The sequence below is a fragment of the Peromyscus maniculatus genome, chromosome 23 (assembly GCF_049852395.1).
Source record: "Peromyscus maniculatus bairdii isolate BWxNUB_F1_BW_parent chromosome 23, HU_Pman_BW_mat_3.1, whole genome shotgun sequence".
NCBI lineage: Eukaryota > Metazoa > Chordata > Mammalia > Rodentia > Cricetidae > Peromyscus > Peromyscus maniculatus.
Window position 1 is genome coordinate 3,880,870 of NC_134874.1, and position 16,631 is coordinate 3,897,500.

The following is a 16,631-nucleotide window of genomic DNA, read 5'->3' on the forward strand; positions in this document are numbered from 1 at the left end:
GGGGAGGAGGAGGAATGGGAGGAGGAGGAATGGGGGAGGAGGAGGGATGGGGAGGAGGAGGAATGGGGGAGGAGGAGGAATGGGGGAGGAGGAATGGGGAGGAGGAGGAATGGGGGACGAGGAGGGATGGGGAGGAGGAGGAATGGGGGACGAGGAGGGATGGGGAGGAGGAGGAATGGGGGAGGAGGAATGGGGAGGAGGAGGGATGGGGAGGAGGAGGAATGGGGGACGAGGAGGGATGGGGAGGAGGAGGAATGGGGGAGGAGGAGGAATGGGGAGGAGGAATGGGGAGGAGGAATGGGGGAGGAGGAATGGGAGGAGGAGGAATGGGGAGGAGGAGGGATGGGGAGGAGGAGGAATGGGGGACGAGGAGGGATGGGGAGGAGGAGGAATGGGGGAGGAGGAGGGATGGGGAGGAGGAATGGGGGAGGAGGAGGAATGGGGAGGAGGAATGGGGAGGAGGAATGGGGGAGGAGGGATGGGGAGGAGGAGGGATGGGGAGGAGGAGGAATAGGGGAGGAGGAGGAATGGGGGAGGAGGAGGAATGGGAGGAGGAGGAATGGGGAGGAGGAGGAATGGGGAGGAGGAGGGATGGGGAGGAGGAATGGGGAGGAGGAGGAATGGGGGAGGAGGAGGGATGGGGGAGGAGGAATGGGGGAGGGGGAGGAATGGGAGGAGGAGGAGTGGGGAGGAGGAGGAGTGGGGAGGAGGAATGGGGGAGGAGGAGGAATGGGGGAGGAGGAGGAATGGGGGAGGAAGAATGGGGGAGGAGGAGGAATGGGGAGGAGGAGGAATGGGGGAGGAGGAATGGGAGGAGGAGGAATGGGGGAGGAGGAGGAATGGGGGAGGAGGAGGAATGGGGGAGGAGGAATGGGAGGAGGAGGAATGGGGAGGAGGAGGAGTGGGGGAGGAGGAGGAATGGGGAGGAGGAATGGGGGAGGAGGAGGAATGAGGGAGGAGGATTGGGGGAGGAGGAGGAATGGGGAGGAGGAGGAATGGGGGAGGAGGAGGAATGGGGAGGAGGAGGAATGGGGGAGGAGGAGGAATGGGGAGGAGGAGGAATGGGGAGGAGGAGGGATGGGGAGGAGGAAGAATGGGGAGGAGGTGGAATGGGAGGAGGAGGAGTGGGGGGAGGAGGAGGAATGGGGGAGGAGGAGGAATGGGGGAGGAGGGATGGGAGGAGGAGGGATGGGGGAGGAGGAATGGGGGAGGAGGAATGGGGGAGGAGGAGGAATGGGGAGGAGGAGGAATGGGGGAGGAGGAGGAATGGGGGAGGAGGAGGAATGGGGAGGAGGAGGAATGGGGGAGGAGGAATGGGGAGGAGGAGGAATGGGGAGGAGGAGGAGGGTAGGAGGAGGAGTGGGGGAGGAGGAATGAGGGAAGAGGAGGAATGGGGAGGAGGAGGAATGGGGAGGAGGAGGAATGGGGGAGGAGCAGGAATGGGGAGGAGGAATGGGGGAGGAGGAGGAATGGGGGAGGAGGGATGGGGAGGAGGAATGGGGGAGGAGGAGGAATGGGAGGAGGAGGGATGGGGAGGAGGAGGAATGGGGCAGGAGGAGGAATGGGGGAGGAGGAATGGGAGGAGGAGGAATGGGGGAGGAGGAGAATGGGGAGGAGGAGGAATGGGGGAGGAGGAGGAATGGGGAGGAGGAGGAATGGGGAGGAGGAGGAATGGGGGAGGAGGAGGAATGGGGGAGGAGGAGGAATGGGGAGGAGGAGGAATGGGGAGGAGGAGGAATGGGGGAGGAGGAGGAATGGGGGAGGAGGAGGAATGGGGGAGGAGGAGGAATAGGGAGGAGGAGGAATGGGGAGGAGGAGGAATGGGGGAGGAGTAGGAATGGGGGAGTAGGGATGGGGGAGGAGGAGGGATGGGGAGGAGGAATGGGGGAGGAGGAGGAATGGTGGAGGAGGGATGGGGGAAGAGGAGGATTGGGGGAGGAGGAATGGGGGAGGAGGGATGGGGGAGGGATGGGGAGGAGGAGGAATGGGGGAGGAGGAGGGATGGGGAGGAGGAGGAATGGGGGAGGAGGAGGAATGGGGGAGGAGGAATGGGGAGGAGGAGGAATGGGGAGGAGGAGGAATGGGGAGGAGGAGGAATGGGGGAGGAGGAGGAATGGGGGAGGAGGAGGAATGGGGGAGGAGGAGGAATAGGGAGGAGGAGGAATGGGGAGGAGGAGGAATGGGGGAGGAGTAGGAATGGGGGAGTAGGGATGGGGGAGGAGGAGGGATGGGGAGGAGGAATGGGGGAGGAGGAGGAATGGTGGAGGAGGGATGGGGGAAGAGGAGGATTGGGGGAGGAGGAATGGGGGAGGAGGGATGGGGGAGGGATGGGGAGGAGGAGGAATGGGGGAGGAGGAATGGGGGAGGAGGAATGGGGGAGGAGGAATGGGGGGAGAGATGGGAAGGAAATATAGAAGATTTAGATTCCTGAGTGCTCAGTGGGAAGAAAGTGGCTGAGAGCATCTGGTGGGCAGATGCGGGACACCTTCACAGAGAAGGAGGAATGGGCAGAAAGCCAGAACCCAAGGCCAGAAGCCAAGAGCCTTTATGTTTATTTTCCAGCCTTGAGCACCAGTTAAAACAAAAACAAAATAACTGTCAACTGGTGCCCAGTGGATTTGAGCTTGCCATGCTCCTGTCCCCCACCCCCAGGTCTCTGTCCCCACCCCTCCCTTTCTGAGGGGTTCCACCCAGCGGCCTCCTGGCTGTGCCAGCCCTGCTGCTGGGTGTAACTTCAATCCAGTAACCAGCTTTGGTTCTGAGACCGCCCAGGCTGACATGACAGCACACGCCTATAATTAGCACTTGGGCGCAGAGGCAGGAGGATCACAGCCAGTTTGTGACCAGCTTGGTCTACACCAAGGGGTTGTGTCTGTGGGAGAAACATGAGTCATCAGAGGCCAGGATTCAAACTGCTGTCCCCCTCTAGGGTGACCCTCACCAGCCCTCTCCTATTTTATGACCAGGCTAACCTGAATGACCACTAGCAGAAATGGCAGCCTGTGACTTCTAAAATGCGATCATCTTTTTTTCAATGGAAGCCTCTACCTCATGTGTCTTGGCTGACCCTCAGAGGAACTCAGCCGCCTACTGTGTAAGCCCTGGAGCGATTCCCTGGAGAAGCACCTGGGGTCAGGAGCTGAGGGCTGCCCCCAGCCAGCGCCACCCTGGAATGAGCCTCCTGGAAGCTGGTCCTCCAGTCCATCCAATCTTCGGGTGACTGCAGCTCAGGCCTACATCTTCACTGTGCTCCAATCCCAACCCAGCTGCGTAAGCCACTCCTGAATCCCAACCCATGGAAGCAATGACATTCCATATGCCCACTGTTGCTTTAAGTAACCAGCTTTGAGGTTGATTTGTTGAGCAACTAATATAGGTTTCCCAAAGTATGTGACTCAGAACACACCACAGACCTAAGAAAACAGCTGATGCTGTTATAAATCGGGAGGAAACGGTGTCCTTGAACGAGACAAGACTAGCGTGGAGTCAAAGGAAGTGACAATGCCCTTGGGAGAGGACTTGGAAGAATGACCTCAGGCTGGAGCTGAGGGTGGGGATCCAACTGTCTGATCCTCACTTGGATAATTTCATGCATCCCCCTCCCATTAGATACCGAACAGCAGCAGTGTGGTCTTCAGAGGGAAGCCAGCTGCAAAGAATTGGGTGCTGAGGTCACCATTTCTCAGATGGCAGGTTGAGACAAGAATGCCACCCACCATCCTTGTGTGGGTTGCTGTCCATAAGTTCTCCGTTGCTTTCCTCCTGCCTGTCTCAGTCAGTGTTCTGTCACTGTGAAGGGACATCATGACCAAGGCAACTCTTATAAAAGAAAGAATGTAATTGTGGGCTGGCTTACCATTTCAGAGGTTTAGTCTGTTATCATCAAGGCAGGAGAATGGTACTGGAGCAGTAGCTGAGAGCTACCTCCTGATCCACAGGCAGAGGGAGGGAGCAGGCAGGCAGACCCGGAGCCTGGAATGGGAGTGATACACTCCCTCCCACAAGGCCACACCTCCTAATCCTTCTAATCTTCTCTAACAGTTCTACTCCCTGGGGACCATTCATTCAAATGTATGAACCTATGGGGACCGTTCTTATTCAAACCACCACACTGCAACAGCCTGAGAGCCCTCTGAATCCCTGGGAGAATCTTGTCACCCTTGCTGGAGTCACCACAGATGGCCAGATTGTCCGCCTGCAACTGAAGCCTGCCCAGATATAAACATCCAGCTTCAATTTCTTAATGACTTATTTTAAGATAGAGTTCCTTGTAGCCCAGGCTATCCTTGAACTCACTATGTAGCCAAGGATGACTTTGAACTTCAGATCATCCTGCCTCCCCGTCCCTAGTGTTGAGATGGCAAGTTTGAACTGCAATACCCAGTTCATGCAGCGTTGGGGATCAAACCCGGGCTTCCTGCATGCCAGGCAAGCACTCTACCAGTTGAGGTACATCCCCGGCTGGGGCAACGTCTCTGTGGGTAAAACACTTGCTGCATAAACCAGAGCATCCAAGCTCCCCAGCGCCCACGTAAAAGCCAGTCACAACCACTCATGTCTGTATCCCTGAAGCCGGGGAGCAGAGACAAACCATTCTTGGGGACATCCAGTGTAGTTAAGACAGTGAGCTCGAGTTCAAGGAAGATCCTGTCTCAGTAAGATGGAGAGCAGTAAAGGAAGACATGCCATGTTGACCTCCAGCCAGTCCTGAGTCCACTGGCGTGCGCGTGAGAACACACACACACACACACACACACACACACACACACACATACACACACACACACACACACACACACACACACACACACACACACACACACACAAGCTAGGGTTTTATCTAAAGAAATGGGAGCCACAGGAGAGGATAAACAGAAGAGGAACCAATCTGCACCTTAAGACTGTCCTGGGTGAGGGTGGAGCGTGGCTTGCAGGGACGTGGGCGAGCTGCCCGTGAGAGGGGCCTGTAGGGCAGATAAAAGGTTCCCCCCTTCAAACGCCAATCTGATCGAAATCAAATCAAGTCCACGGCTATAATTGTCAAACAGAGGCAATGAGAAGGCCGGTGTTGGGGACTTAGGTCTTGAGTCCGCTCCCGCTGTGTGCCCCACCCCACCCCACCCCAGGACACTTCCCTAGGACTCTGCGTGGGGTAAACAAAGGAACAAGCTGACTCAGATCTCAGATCTCTCGGTCCGCGTGGCCAGAATATAATTACATTTCTTCCACAATGCTCCCAGGCAGGATCCCGGACCAGGGGGAGCCAGAGGCGACTGGAGGTGCCCTTGAGTTAATTGGGAACACCTGGGAAGACATGGCTTTGCCTTCGCTTGATAAGTCTAATTAAGGAAGCTATGATCTTGCTAAATGGACCGGCTCCAGCTGATAGAGGCCGCCGCTAGATGCTGAGGGACCCGCGCACAAGGCAAAAACTTCTCATCGCCTTTCTGAAAGATGGTGGGAGACGTAGAGCGGAATTTGCTAGACACCATAACCTGGAGAAATTCGATTTCCAAGACTCCGAGGTGGCGTTTTTATCAGGAGTCACGATCTAGCCACGATTATTTCACACGGTGTGCTGCGTCCGTGCGGGGGATACAACTGTGAAGGAGACAGACCGGCCCCTGCCTCCCAGACCGCAGTCTGATGAGGGACGGAGATTCATGAGCAGTTATTAAATGCTGATGGTGAACATTTCCTCAGCCTCGCCACACCCACTTGAGAAGAAATGTTTGCCTGGGTGCACGGCCACATAATCCGCTCCACTGTCCCCAAAACATCAGTAGTCAAAGAGGAACTAGTGACACCCCCATAATGTCACCTCCGATGTAAGACAAAAGGTCCTGTAGCTGGCTATCTGCCTCAGAAAGAGTTCCGCAGAAGAGACAGCCCTGTGTGACTTTGCCTGCATCATAAAGGCCTGTTCCCCAGGGAAACCAGACAACGGGCCCTATACACTGACGCCTGGAGATTGTCCCGCCTGGAGATTGTCCCATCTCTGCCTCCCAGACGGGACCTGGGTAGGGAGGTCACTTGGCTCCCAGTTGACGCCCAGACTTCACCCTCCTACCCGGAGACCCAGGATGCCAGGTCCACTTAGCCATGCCCTCCCCCCCCCCCCCCCCCCCCCCCCCCCCCGCCCCCGGGCCTCCAAGGAGCTCCAGGCAGTGGGAGTCCCGGGCAGATGGCAGCCATCCTGCTGCATCACGCTCTGCGGAGGGTTTTCTGATCTCATCACAGAACGCCCATGGCTGGAGAATTGCTAAACAAGATAGCTCAGCGGCCGCTGATTTATGAACCCGCGGAACCATGCCGGGCAAGCCAATCAACTGGCAGAAATCTGCGTATTAATGAAAACTCATAAATAATGCAGGAATGGCTCGCAGCGATGCCTGCTCCCGGAAGGAGCCCTCGAAGGCAGCGGCACATGGTGCCCGAACCCAGGGGGCCTTGTTACAACCTGATGCAGATGATCCTGTCCCAGGGTGTCCCTTTAGGAGGTCTGGAGTGTGTGGCCTGTGAGTCACACCTAATCAGTTACCGAGAGCTGCTACTGCCACCCCGTGGGTGTAGCCATGTGAGTGGACTCACACACACTCCCGTGTGGAAGCCAGAGGTCACAGGCCAGTGGTGAGTTTTCAAGGCAGGGTCTCTCATGGGGACCTGGGGCTTGCCAGTTAGGCCCGGCAGGCTGGTGACACGACACTTCCCCGGAGCTGGGTTAGAACCTGTAACCTCGGCCTTTTTACATGGGTTCTGGGGTCACACTTGCTCCCCACTGTCACACATCGGGCATTTTGCCAACTGAGGTGTGTGTGTGTGTGTATGTGTGTGTGTGTGTGTGTGTGTGTGCACGCGTGCGCGCCATATGTACGGTGTGTATGCTGTGTGTACAGTGCCTGTGGAGGCCCAGAGAGGCTGTCAGATCCCCTGGAGCTGGAGTTACAGGTAGCGTGTACTCTTAAGGTTCTCATGAAGATACACGGTGCTGGGCGAGCACCTTCCAGGTAAGAAAACTCCCAAAATGACAGTGGCGAAGGCGCTGTCTCTGTGGAGGAGGACACACACACATGCACACTCACATACACATGGCATACACACACACAGGACACACACACACACATACACATACAGGACACACACACATACACGCTCACATACACATGGCATACATACACACACACACCAGCAAACACACACACACAGTATACACACTCACACACACACACACACACACACAGTATACACACTCACACACACACACACACACACACACGGCACACACACACACATACACACACAGGACACACATACACAGACAGTATACACACACACATACACATACAGGACACACACATACACACTCACATACACATGGCATACACACATACACACACAGGACACACACACATATACACACACAGGACACACATACATACACACATACACACACAGGACACATTCACACACAGGACACACACACACACACACACACAGCATACACACATACACATGTCCGCCCTGACTGTTGTGTTATTCTTTCTCTTTTCCCCTGAGATAATTCCAGAATTACATTGAAAATGGAGTCCACAGACTTCTGAGGGCATCTGTGCCGATTCCTCAAACACGAATATTCTATCACCTCAGTTTGATCACCCTCTTCCCCCAAATATGTGTGTGCATGCACCAACACATTCAGAGGTGGAGTGCCCATTTCCCATGGCTGACGTGTGACAACCAATATCGCAGCTTTCAACCACGCATGATTCTTCTTCCAGCTTTGGAGTCAAAGAGTGTGACCTTGGCAGAGAGCGGAGATCAAGGTGCCCTCAGGCTGATTCCTGTGATGGGTGACCTGCCTCTGAGGTCACCCACAAGCCCTGGCCCAGGCAGCTTCCTTCATCGTCAAGGCTGAGCTCTGAGATTATCAACGCTCCCTCCCTGCCTGCATCATCCCGTGACCCTGCACCATCCAGGACTGGCCCACCCGACCCTCTTTCTGCTGAGGAAGCACGGGATTCCTCAGGCCCATGGACAGCCCTGCATGCTCTCCTGGCCTCAGCATCGTCGGCTCAGCCACGTCAGCAAAGTCATCTTGGCCTCGGAGGGTGACACATATTGGAGCTCAGGATTGAGATATATGGTTTTTACGTATAAAACATAAATGTAATTGCTCTCAATCGCTTCAAGGACATCGAGCCATAGGGAGACAGTAGATGAGTCGGTGGATAGATGTCCACACCCACAGCTATGAGAGGCACAGCAGCCAGCGTCATTTTTCAGGCCTGATAGTAACCCTCTCCCCACTGATATATCAACGTACATTTCCTAAGAACGCCTTCCCCTGTGCCGTAACGCGTCAACATCGAGAGTGTACACGTCAAAACCGAGAATTTAAGATCAACATTCTCTAGTTTGGGAACCTGCAGACCTTCTGCTGCCCAGTACCCCCAACGACGCCCTCTGCGGAATAAGCAGAGGCCCTGGGTTCAGCTATGGATGCCATGAGTCCTCTTCCAGCTAGAATGGTCCCTTTGTGTTTCCTTGTCATTCATGACCTTGACATGTTGGAAGACGCTGGGCCAGGTCCTCTGCAGACACTCCCCGTGTAGATCTGCCATGTGACTGCCATTAGATTCAATGCCCGGAGAAGGTTGGATCCTCCCTGCACAGCGCATCTGGAGGCGTAAGGTGGACGTGCCTCCCTGTGTCAACCCTCACCACCTGGTGGAGCCTCCCGGCCTCACCCGCTGTTAGGCTGTTCTTTAGGAACTGTAGTCGATGAATGAGGTCTCAAGGCTGTTGAGCTTCCTGGAGGGGGACAAGTGACGGAAGGAGATACCTAATGTTGACTTTCGGCCTCACACCCAAGTTCATACGTGAGAACCCCCACTCCCAAGTGTATACACACTACATGAACACATAAGCCCACACATACCAAAGAGAGATGGGGGGCGGGGCTTAGCATCTGAAGGAGACCCGGGTGCACCTAAGGAATAAGGGTGAGAACACAGTCCACACAAGGCGGGAGAGCCCGGCTAGCTGCAGAGCTCAGGGACTATCGCAGTGTGACAATAACCCAACAAGGTTACTAAGCGGATTTTACAACAGTCTGTGCCTGTGAATGCAAACAGCTGCAGGTGTCTGGGATCCCCCTGGGAGTCCCGGAGTATTTTCATACCCTGCCTCGCTCAAGTTGTCCTCACTTCTATAACTTGATTTTTTTTTTAAAGTGGGAGGAAGGGGTCTGTTGTAGGAAAGGGACTGAAACTTTTAGGAGGCTTTTGAGCCCACTAAGGTCCCTGTAGGATGGGAAAGACAGATGTGTGCCCTTGTGTGCTGGAAGTTACTGGAAGCCCCGAGGGCTAAGGCAGGAAGAAAGTGAGAAGACAACCCAGTGGGGTTTTGATCCCAGTCATGGCTAGCCACAGAAATCAATTATACAGTGTGAGAACACAGCAGTGGGCGGAACCCGTCCCCAGCTCCATGGCAATAAAAGCCACGTTTTTGCACGGAGCATCATCTGGCCACGCCTCTTCCTGTGGCAGCACAAAATCAAACACGTGTACAGAAACATGTGGTTCTGCAGCCCTGCTGCCCATGGCATGTGGACTGCTGTGCTAGAACCAATGTCCTTTCAAGCCCCTGAGCCTCCCTGTTTAATTAAACCGGAGAAGACGCTGGAAGGGATGCTGTCTGTCCTGTAACAGCCTGTCTGTCCTGTAACAGCCTGCCACAGTAATGGCATAAGCAAGGGACGAGACAGAGTGAGGGGCCGCAGCAATTCAGAGCATGGACGCCATGTGGCTGGAGACGGGAGGAAGGAGCCCCCTGTGAGCGGCGTGGATAGAGCCGACTCATGAGACCTGGCCTGTGACAGCCATAGTAACAGCGAGGCTGTACTCGGAACCACTGTGGATGGCCTCACAGAAAAGGGTAAGTGCAGGGTCAGCCGCAGTGAGGACAGCCGATGTACACAGGCACGTACGACAGAATCCAGTGTGAGTCAGAGGCCCCTGGGAGTTTCCCGTGTGGCAACCCACAGCCCACTAAGTCCTCCAGGGAACCAAGAAACAGGTGTCCTCACTGAAATCCAGACTGCCCTCAGGTACCACGGAGGCCATTCCCTGGGTTCATACAACGTCTGGCCACGGATGAAGCCATGTAAGCCGGAAAGCAGCCAAGGCTTCTGGCATTCCTGTGAAATGTCCTGATGCTCTGTACACAGTCCAGGCATGTGAGGGAGGTCTGCTCCCGATTACAGCCGCCGTAAACAGAAGACAGAGGCGAATGTGAGAATCTGCGTGTCCGGTTACAGCACTGGTACAGGACCCCTGTCTGTAAGTGGGACATGAAGATGCGCCCTGTGTGGGTACTGCATAGCCCCCTGGAAGCACTTCCATGCCAGCAGGCGACAGGTGAGGTGACCTACCACTGAGGTAATGGAGAGGGAGAATGGGTTGTTAACGCAGTAGCTAAAGTAATTGAACAAAGGTGCCCCACCATGGTGGAAAGACTCCCAGAAGCCACAGGCTTATTCAGTGAAAACCCCCGTACCGGGGTGGGTGGGATACTTTCTCATCAACCATTGGCCAGCAAGGCACCCAAGGCCCCCAGAACACCACAGGCTATTGCCACCGCTGTTTGCTGGGTACCAGAACTCGATAGTAAGGCTCTGTTGAAGACACACGGCACCACCTGACAAGAATCCCCCACATTAGCCGGGCGGTGATGGCGCACACCTTTAATCCCAGCACTCGGGAGGCAGAGGCAGGTGGATCTCTGTGAGTTCAAGGCCAGCCTGGTCTACAGAGCGAGATCCAGGACAAACAAAAGAGAGAGAGAGAGAGAGAGAGAGAGAGAGAGAGAGAGAGAGAGAGAGAGAGAGAGAGAGAGAGAGGAGAGAGACTCCCCCACAGCTTCAGCCATGGCTAATCACACATATCCTCAAGTGGCTGCAGGACTCAGAGATGTCAGCCTGTCACTGAAATGGAAACCCCTCCCTGGATGATGGGCTTTCCTAGTACCGGAAGGCACCATACAGGCTACCAGGGCAGAGTGTCCACCAAAGTCCTGCTTAGTCGTGGATCCTACATGCCACACTCCAAACATACACAAGCTGCACCAGCTAACGCAACAGTGGTGTCACTGTTACAGGGACAACCAACCATTTTCTCATGGGAATTAAGGCTGACCGCACCAGGAGGAACCCACATCTGTACTGCAAGTCAGAGGGGCAGGGCGGGAATTGTTGTTGAGAAGGTGGTAGTCCCTATCGTGGAGACACTACGACATCTTAGTAAGTGGCTGTGATATACCTGGGCATGGTTGCACATGTTTGTAATCCCAGGAGTCTGAGTCAGAACGATCACCATGATTCAAGACCAGCCTGAGCTACATAGAGAGTTCTAGGCCAGCTGTGGATACATAAACCCTGTCTTTAAAAAAATGAAAATAAAAGGGTGTGATGTGATGTGCCTGCCAAAATTGCCAACTGATACCCACAGGTTACTGCTGCCCTCAGCCCGTCATGAGCTGAGCCTCCTTCACAGTGGGAAGGGGTGACTGCCTAGACGGATGGACTCATCAAGTGTTCAGAGTAAGGACCACTGCTGTGGCCGGGTAGCCCAGTGTTCACCCTTAAGTGAAAGAGGATAACCAGGCATCACCTCCTCCAAGCCCCATGAAACGTGGCAGGAGATGAGGTGGAAGGAGCGTGAGAGACGGAGAGAGTGCGGGACATGGTGGAACACAGCCCTGGCGTGGGCCTTTGCTGTTAGAGCTGAGTCCAGCTCATGTTTCCCAACTTATTTTGCCTAATAAGCTGCATGTGTTGACTACTCCGGGGGCTTGTGCACGATGCCCAGAAAAGTGAGCATGCCCAGGGAGCGGCCACCCTTTGCAGCTGCAATGGAGGAGATCATTGTGGTTACTTTCTCCTCTTCCTGACAGATGGTTCCCGTCGCTCAGCCATCCCAGTCCTACCCCTCCACACACAGCTCCACAATGGCTGGAATGCAGGGGACTCAGTGTAAGGGACCAGGCAGACAGCTGTGGACCCCTCAGTCCAAGGTGAGTGACTCGGTGCCAGACAAGAGGGTGCACACCTGTGCCTACCCACGTCAAGGCCACCTCCTAAGGCCCAGCTCGGCTCCTAGAAAACAAAGTAACTCTAAGGTGTGGAACGGGGTGGGGGTGGGGGGGGTCCTGCTGGTCACAGTCACTCACGTCCTCCAAGTTCCTCTACTGGGCTGAAAGCTTTGCACAGGGAACTGGCTTCCTGTGGGTCGGAGGCAGGATTCAAACCCACATCAGCCCACATTCAAAGCTGTGCACACGGCACACTGCCTCTACCCACCTCCCTATGGCCAGTGGGACCCAGACGTGCAAAAGGACACAATTGTGGTCAGCCTGTAAGGACTCATGTGGGTCCCCAGAGGCAAATGGCTCCCATGGTGGGCCTGGGATCAGAAAGAAACCTGGCAGAAGGGGACCTGGTCCCCACACAGTTGAGGACACCTTCCCTTTCCAAGCCCCCCCTGGACAAGCCTTTGTTATTGACTAGTCATGCCCCAGGGCCTAAGGAAAGGGCCCTGGGGCCTCAGATGTGAGGAAGGAGAAAGTTGAGAAAGCTCCCTGGAAATCCAAGTCTTGCCTTGGGGGAGAAAAGCAAACAGTTTCTAACAAAGAAGCGGGAAAGTGAAAGAGACACCATTGTCCTTGAGAGACAGCAGGGTCCGTGATGGTACTGTTGCCGGGGCAACAGCAGAGGAGGTGGGGGAGGGAAGTAGAAATCACTGGTTCCCACTGTTCTGTGGAGTAGTGGTTGGTCCCCTCCCTCTACAAAGTACCCAAAACAGAAACTTGGGCTGCCCTCACAGAGGGCTCAAGAAGCAGCGTACTGATCGCCCCCGCAGGACCAGCGCCCTTCTCCTCACGCCACGGCCATGTCAGAGGAGCAGCAGATGGCAGTTTACTTCAGGGCGTCAGCCCATCAAGAGGCGAATCCCTGATGGGTGAATCTCCTCCGACAGACAAGGCCCCGAGACCACAGACACCAGAGGCCCCGAGACCACAGACCCCGGAATGCCTTTTGCTTCTGCTCTGCCCTCGCATGTTTGCGGCTGCCATCTTTCTCTGGGATCTGGCACGGTGTGGATCCCCACGGGTGTGGGGAGCAGAGCTGACTGTTTTTCATGTATACGAGTTTAGGTTTGTGATTCCTTTATGATTCCTTATGAGATTACCTTTCAAGGTAAGTAACAAAGCGATCAGTCCTTTCTTTGTAACCACAAGACACAGTCTGCCAGTAAAAGAGCATCTTGCAGCCGGGTGGCGGCGGCGGCGGCGGCGGCGGCGGCGGCGGCGGCGGCGGCGGCGGCGGCGGCGGCGGCGGCGCACACCTTTAATCCCAGCACTCGGGAGGCAGAGGCAGGAGGATCTCTGTGAGTTTGAGGGCAGCCTGGGCTACCAAGTGAGTTCCAGGAAAGGCGCAAAGCTACAAAGAGAAACCCTGTCTCGAAAAACCAAAAAAAAAAGCATCTTGCTTGCTTACACACTATAAAACTAGTAGCTTGGGTATGAGTGTATGTGGGTTCATGGGATAATTTGTTTTCACCTGTAATACGTGAAATGTTTAATCATGTAAGGGATGTGGAAAATATGTTGGTTTTTACTTGTGTTCATTGTAATCATTCCCTTGAAAAACAGAATGTAACCACATTGTAATTGTTATATCACCTGAAAGATTGCTGGAGTATATAAGCTGTAAGGGAAAGAATCAAGACAGAGTTAAAAAGAGTTAAAGGAAAACATCAAGGATGAGAGAGTTAGAGGGGAAACATCAAGAGAGACAGAGGGGCATTTCTGGATAGGGATAAGAATACAGAATCAGAATACAAAAGAAGAATAAAGAAAAAGGTCTGACGGAAATCATCAAGACAGTGCGTAGTGTCTTTTCCCTACCCCCTCAGATAGAAAAGCCATAGTGTGCTTCGATGCCATGGGTTCCCTTCCAGTTAATAAACTGTGCTAATAAACATAACTAATAAATATATATGAATTTATTGGGCCGTCTTACATTAAAATACAACAACAGCCCAGTCACACCTTAAAGGCTGAGACTTGGTAGTCGCTTGGTCCTCGAGGCTTCAGCATCCGGAGTCCCACAGTAACTGTCTCTATTGGAAAAACCAATAACCCTGGAGCTCCTCAGTCCACAGGGCTACGTCGTGCCTCAGCAGAAAATATGGCGGCAAAACCCCGGAGGTCCCTGGAGAGCTGCTGGTCTTGTTGACATAAAAACTGCAGCTCTCATCTTATTTACTTTTCAAATTTTGTTTAGTTATTTAGTTAGTTAGTGGGTTTGTTTGGGGGTTTTTGTTTTTTTTTTGTTGTTGTTGCTTTTTTTTTTTTTTTTTTTTTTTTAAAGACAGAGCTTCTCTGTTTAACAGTCCTGGCTGTCCTGGAACTCTTTGTAGATCAGGCTGGCCTCAAACTCACAGAGATCCACCTGCCTCTGTCTCTCCAGTGCTGGGATTTAAGGCATAAGCCACCACTGCCCAGCTAAAATACTTGCTAGTTTTTTGTTTTGTTTTTCCAAAACAGTTTCTCCATGTGGCCCTGGCTGTCCTGGAACTCACTCTGTAGCCCAGGCCGGCCTCAAACTCACAGAGTTCCACCTGCCTCTGCCTCCTGAGGGCTGGGATTAAAGGCATGCACCATCACCTCCTGGCTAGATCTAATCTTAAAGGGAAAAGAGATATTTTATTCTGGAGCATTTTGAGAAATCATGGCCTGGAAACACAGGTTTAGATTGCCCCGAATTCCACGTTCCAATGTGGAAGCCGTTTCATGAATATTTGTGGTTTTACAGGACAAAGAAAGTCATACACCAAGGCAAGTTTAAAATACATTGGGGTTGGTGGAAGCCAGCCATCAGCTAAGTTACTAGATTCCAAAGGATTTCTACCTATTAGTCACGCGATGTTAGTTCTGACAGAGGCGAGCAAGGAATGGGCAGTTCCAGAGGGCTAGAACTCGCCCAGGGCGAGGTAATGAAGCCTCTGGACCTGCAACATTCCAACCTCTCCGTGGTAGTGCGGTGCTAATGGATCCCTCAGTGTCTGCAGGCGCAGCTTCTGGGAGTTCCCATTCAGTCCTCAGTCCACGACAGGAGCCTGGACCCTGTGGTTCCCGATGTCAGCAAAGGAACCAGCAGCAGGGTGCATCCACCTGGGGACCAGAGGAAGGTCGAGAGAGCACAAGGGAGTGACCCACCTTCTGACACACCCTTCTGTCTGCCCAGCTGCCGGGAAGTGTGTCCACAATCTAAGCGGGCCCTCCCCCGTCAGCCAAAGAAATCTGGACAGCTCCTCGGGTGAGGCGCCCTCCTCCGGGAGACGTGAAACCCAGCCAGAGTAATACTTGACCTCTGGCCTCTACGTGAGCAAGCACACAGAAAGCGTTGTCTAAGCCCTTCATGCTGCTCTATGCATTACTCAGATCTGAACCAAGACCTAAGAGCATGTGGCCTTCCCAGCTCTTCCAGTGAGAAAGGCACATGGGGAGAAAGGGCTTCCCCATTCCAGGCTGCCCTTCCTGGTTTTGAGCACTGGATGAGAGTCTCGGAGCAGCGGCAGCCACCTCGTTACCATGAGGGGAGTCATTGCCTACAACCCTAGAGATAGCAGGACACAAAGACAGGAGACACCACTACACTACTACCATCTAGAACAATCCTCTACCAGGTTATCTTGGCAAACAAAGGCCTTGATAGTTTAAGCTACTCTGTTTGGGGGTATTAACTTTTTTTCTGCCACATACTTAACTCTTGGTAATCAGGAACAGAAATCATTTCAGGTTCGCAGATAGTAATGATTGGCTCCACTTCTTAACCCTGGAGATGGGGTGAAAATGACGCATCCACCCACCCAGTAGGAACTGAACTTGCATTCTGAGTTTTCCTGGGCTGGTGACACACGGTGTCATCCTCTCTAGCAGGGCTGGACCTCAACAGTGAGCCTCAGTCCGCCACAAAGTCACCATAGCAGCTAGGCAGCCGCACTGCGTTTATCAGGCGGAACCCATCATGGGGAGGATCTGCAGCTGACGGAAGAGAAGGAGGTGTCTTGGTTAGGTTGTTAACTAAACACCAGCTAGGGTCATCTGGGAAGAGGGACATCGATTGAGAAAATGCCTCCATAAGATCAGCCGGTAGGCGAGTCTGTGGGACGTTCCCTTGAGTGATGATCATTGTGGGAGAAGCCAGTCCACTGCGGGTGGTGACACCCTTGGGCGGGTGGCCCTAAACTCTTTAAGAAAGCAGGCTGATCCATGTGAGAACAAGCCAGTCAGAGTGTTCCTCCATGGCCTGTGATCCAGATATGCAAGCCAAATAAACCCTTTCGCCCCAAAGTGCTTTGATCATGGTGTTTATCACAGCATAGAAACCATAAAGGGGGCTTGATGTGGTGGCCCCAGCACTGAGGAGGCAGAGGCAAGTGGATCTCTGTGAGTTTGAGGCCAGCCTGGTCTACAGCGTGAGTTCCAGGACAGCCAAGGCTACGCAGAGAAACACTGTCAAAAAAGGAAGGAAGGAAGGAAGGAAGGAAGGAAGGAAGGAAGGAAGG

The 16,631-nt window shown here is 53.9% G+C and overlaps 1 long non-coding RNA gene across 1 annotated transcript in view; it reads left to right on the forward strand.

The window, feature by feature from the left end:
* The first annotated feature begins 5,162 nt into the window (after positions 1-5,162).
* Positions 5,163-16,631, forward strand: part of LOC143270619 (uncharacterized) — a 155,378-nt gene continuing 143,909 nt past the window's right edge. The window contains exons 1-2 of the long non-coding RNA XR_013047845.1: positions 5,163-7,240; positions 7,304-9,161. This is a non-coding gene — a long non-coding RNA (uncharacterized LOC143270619). The remainder of the gene's footprint in view (positions 7,241-7,303; positions 9,162-16,631) is intronic.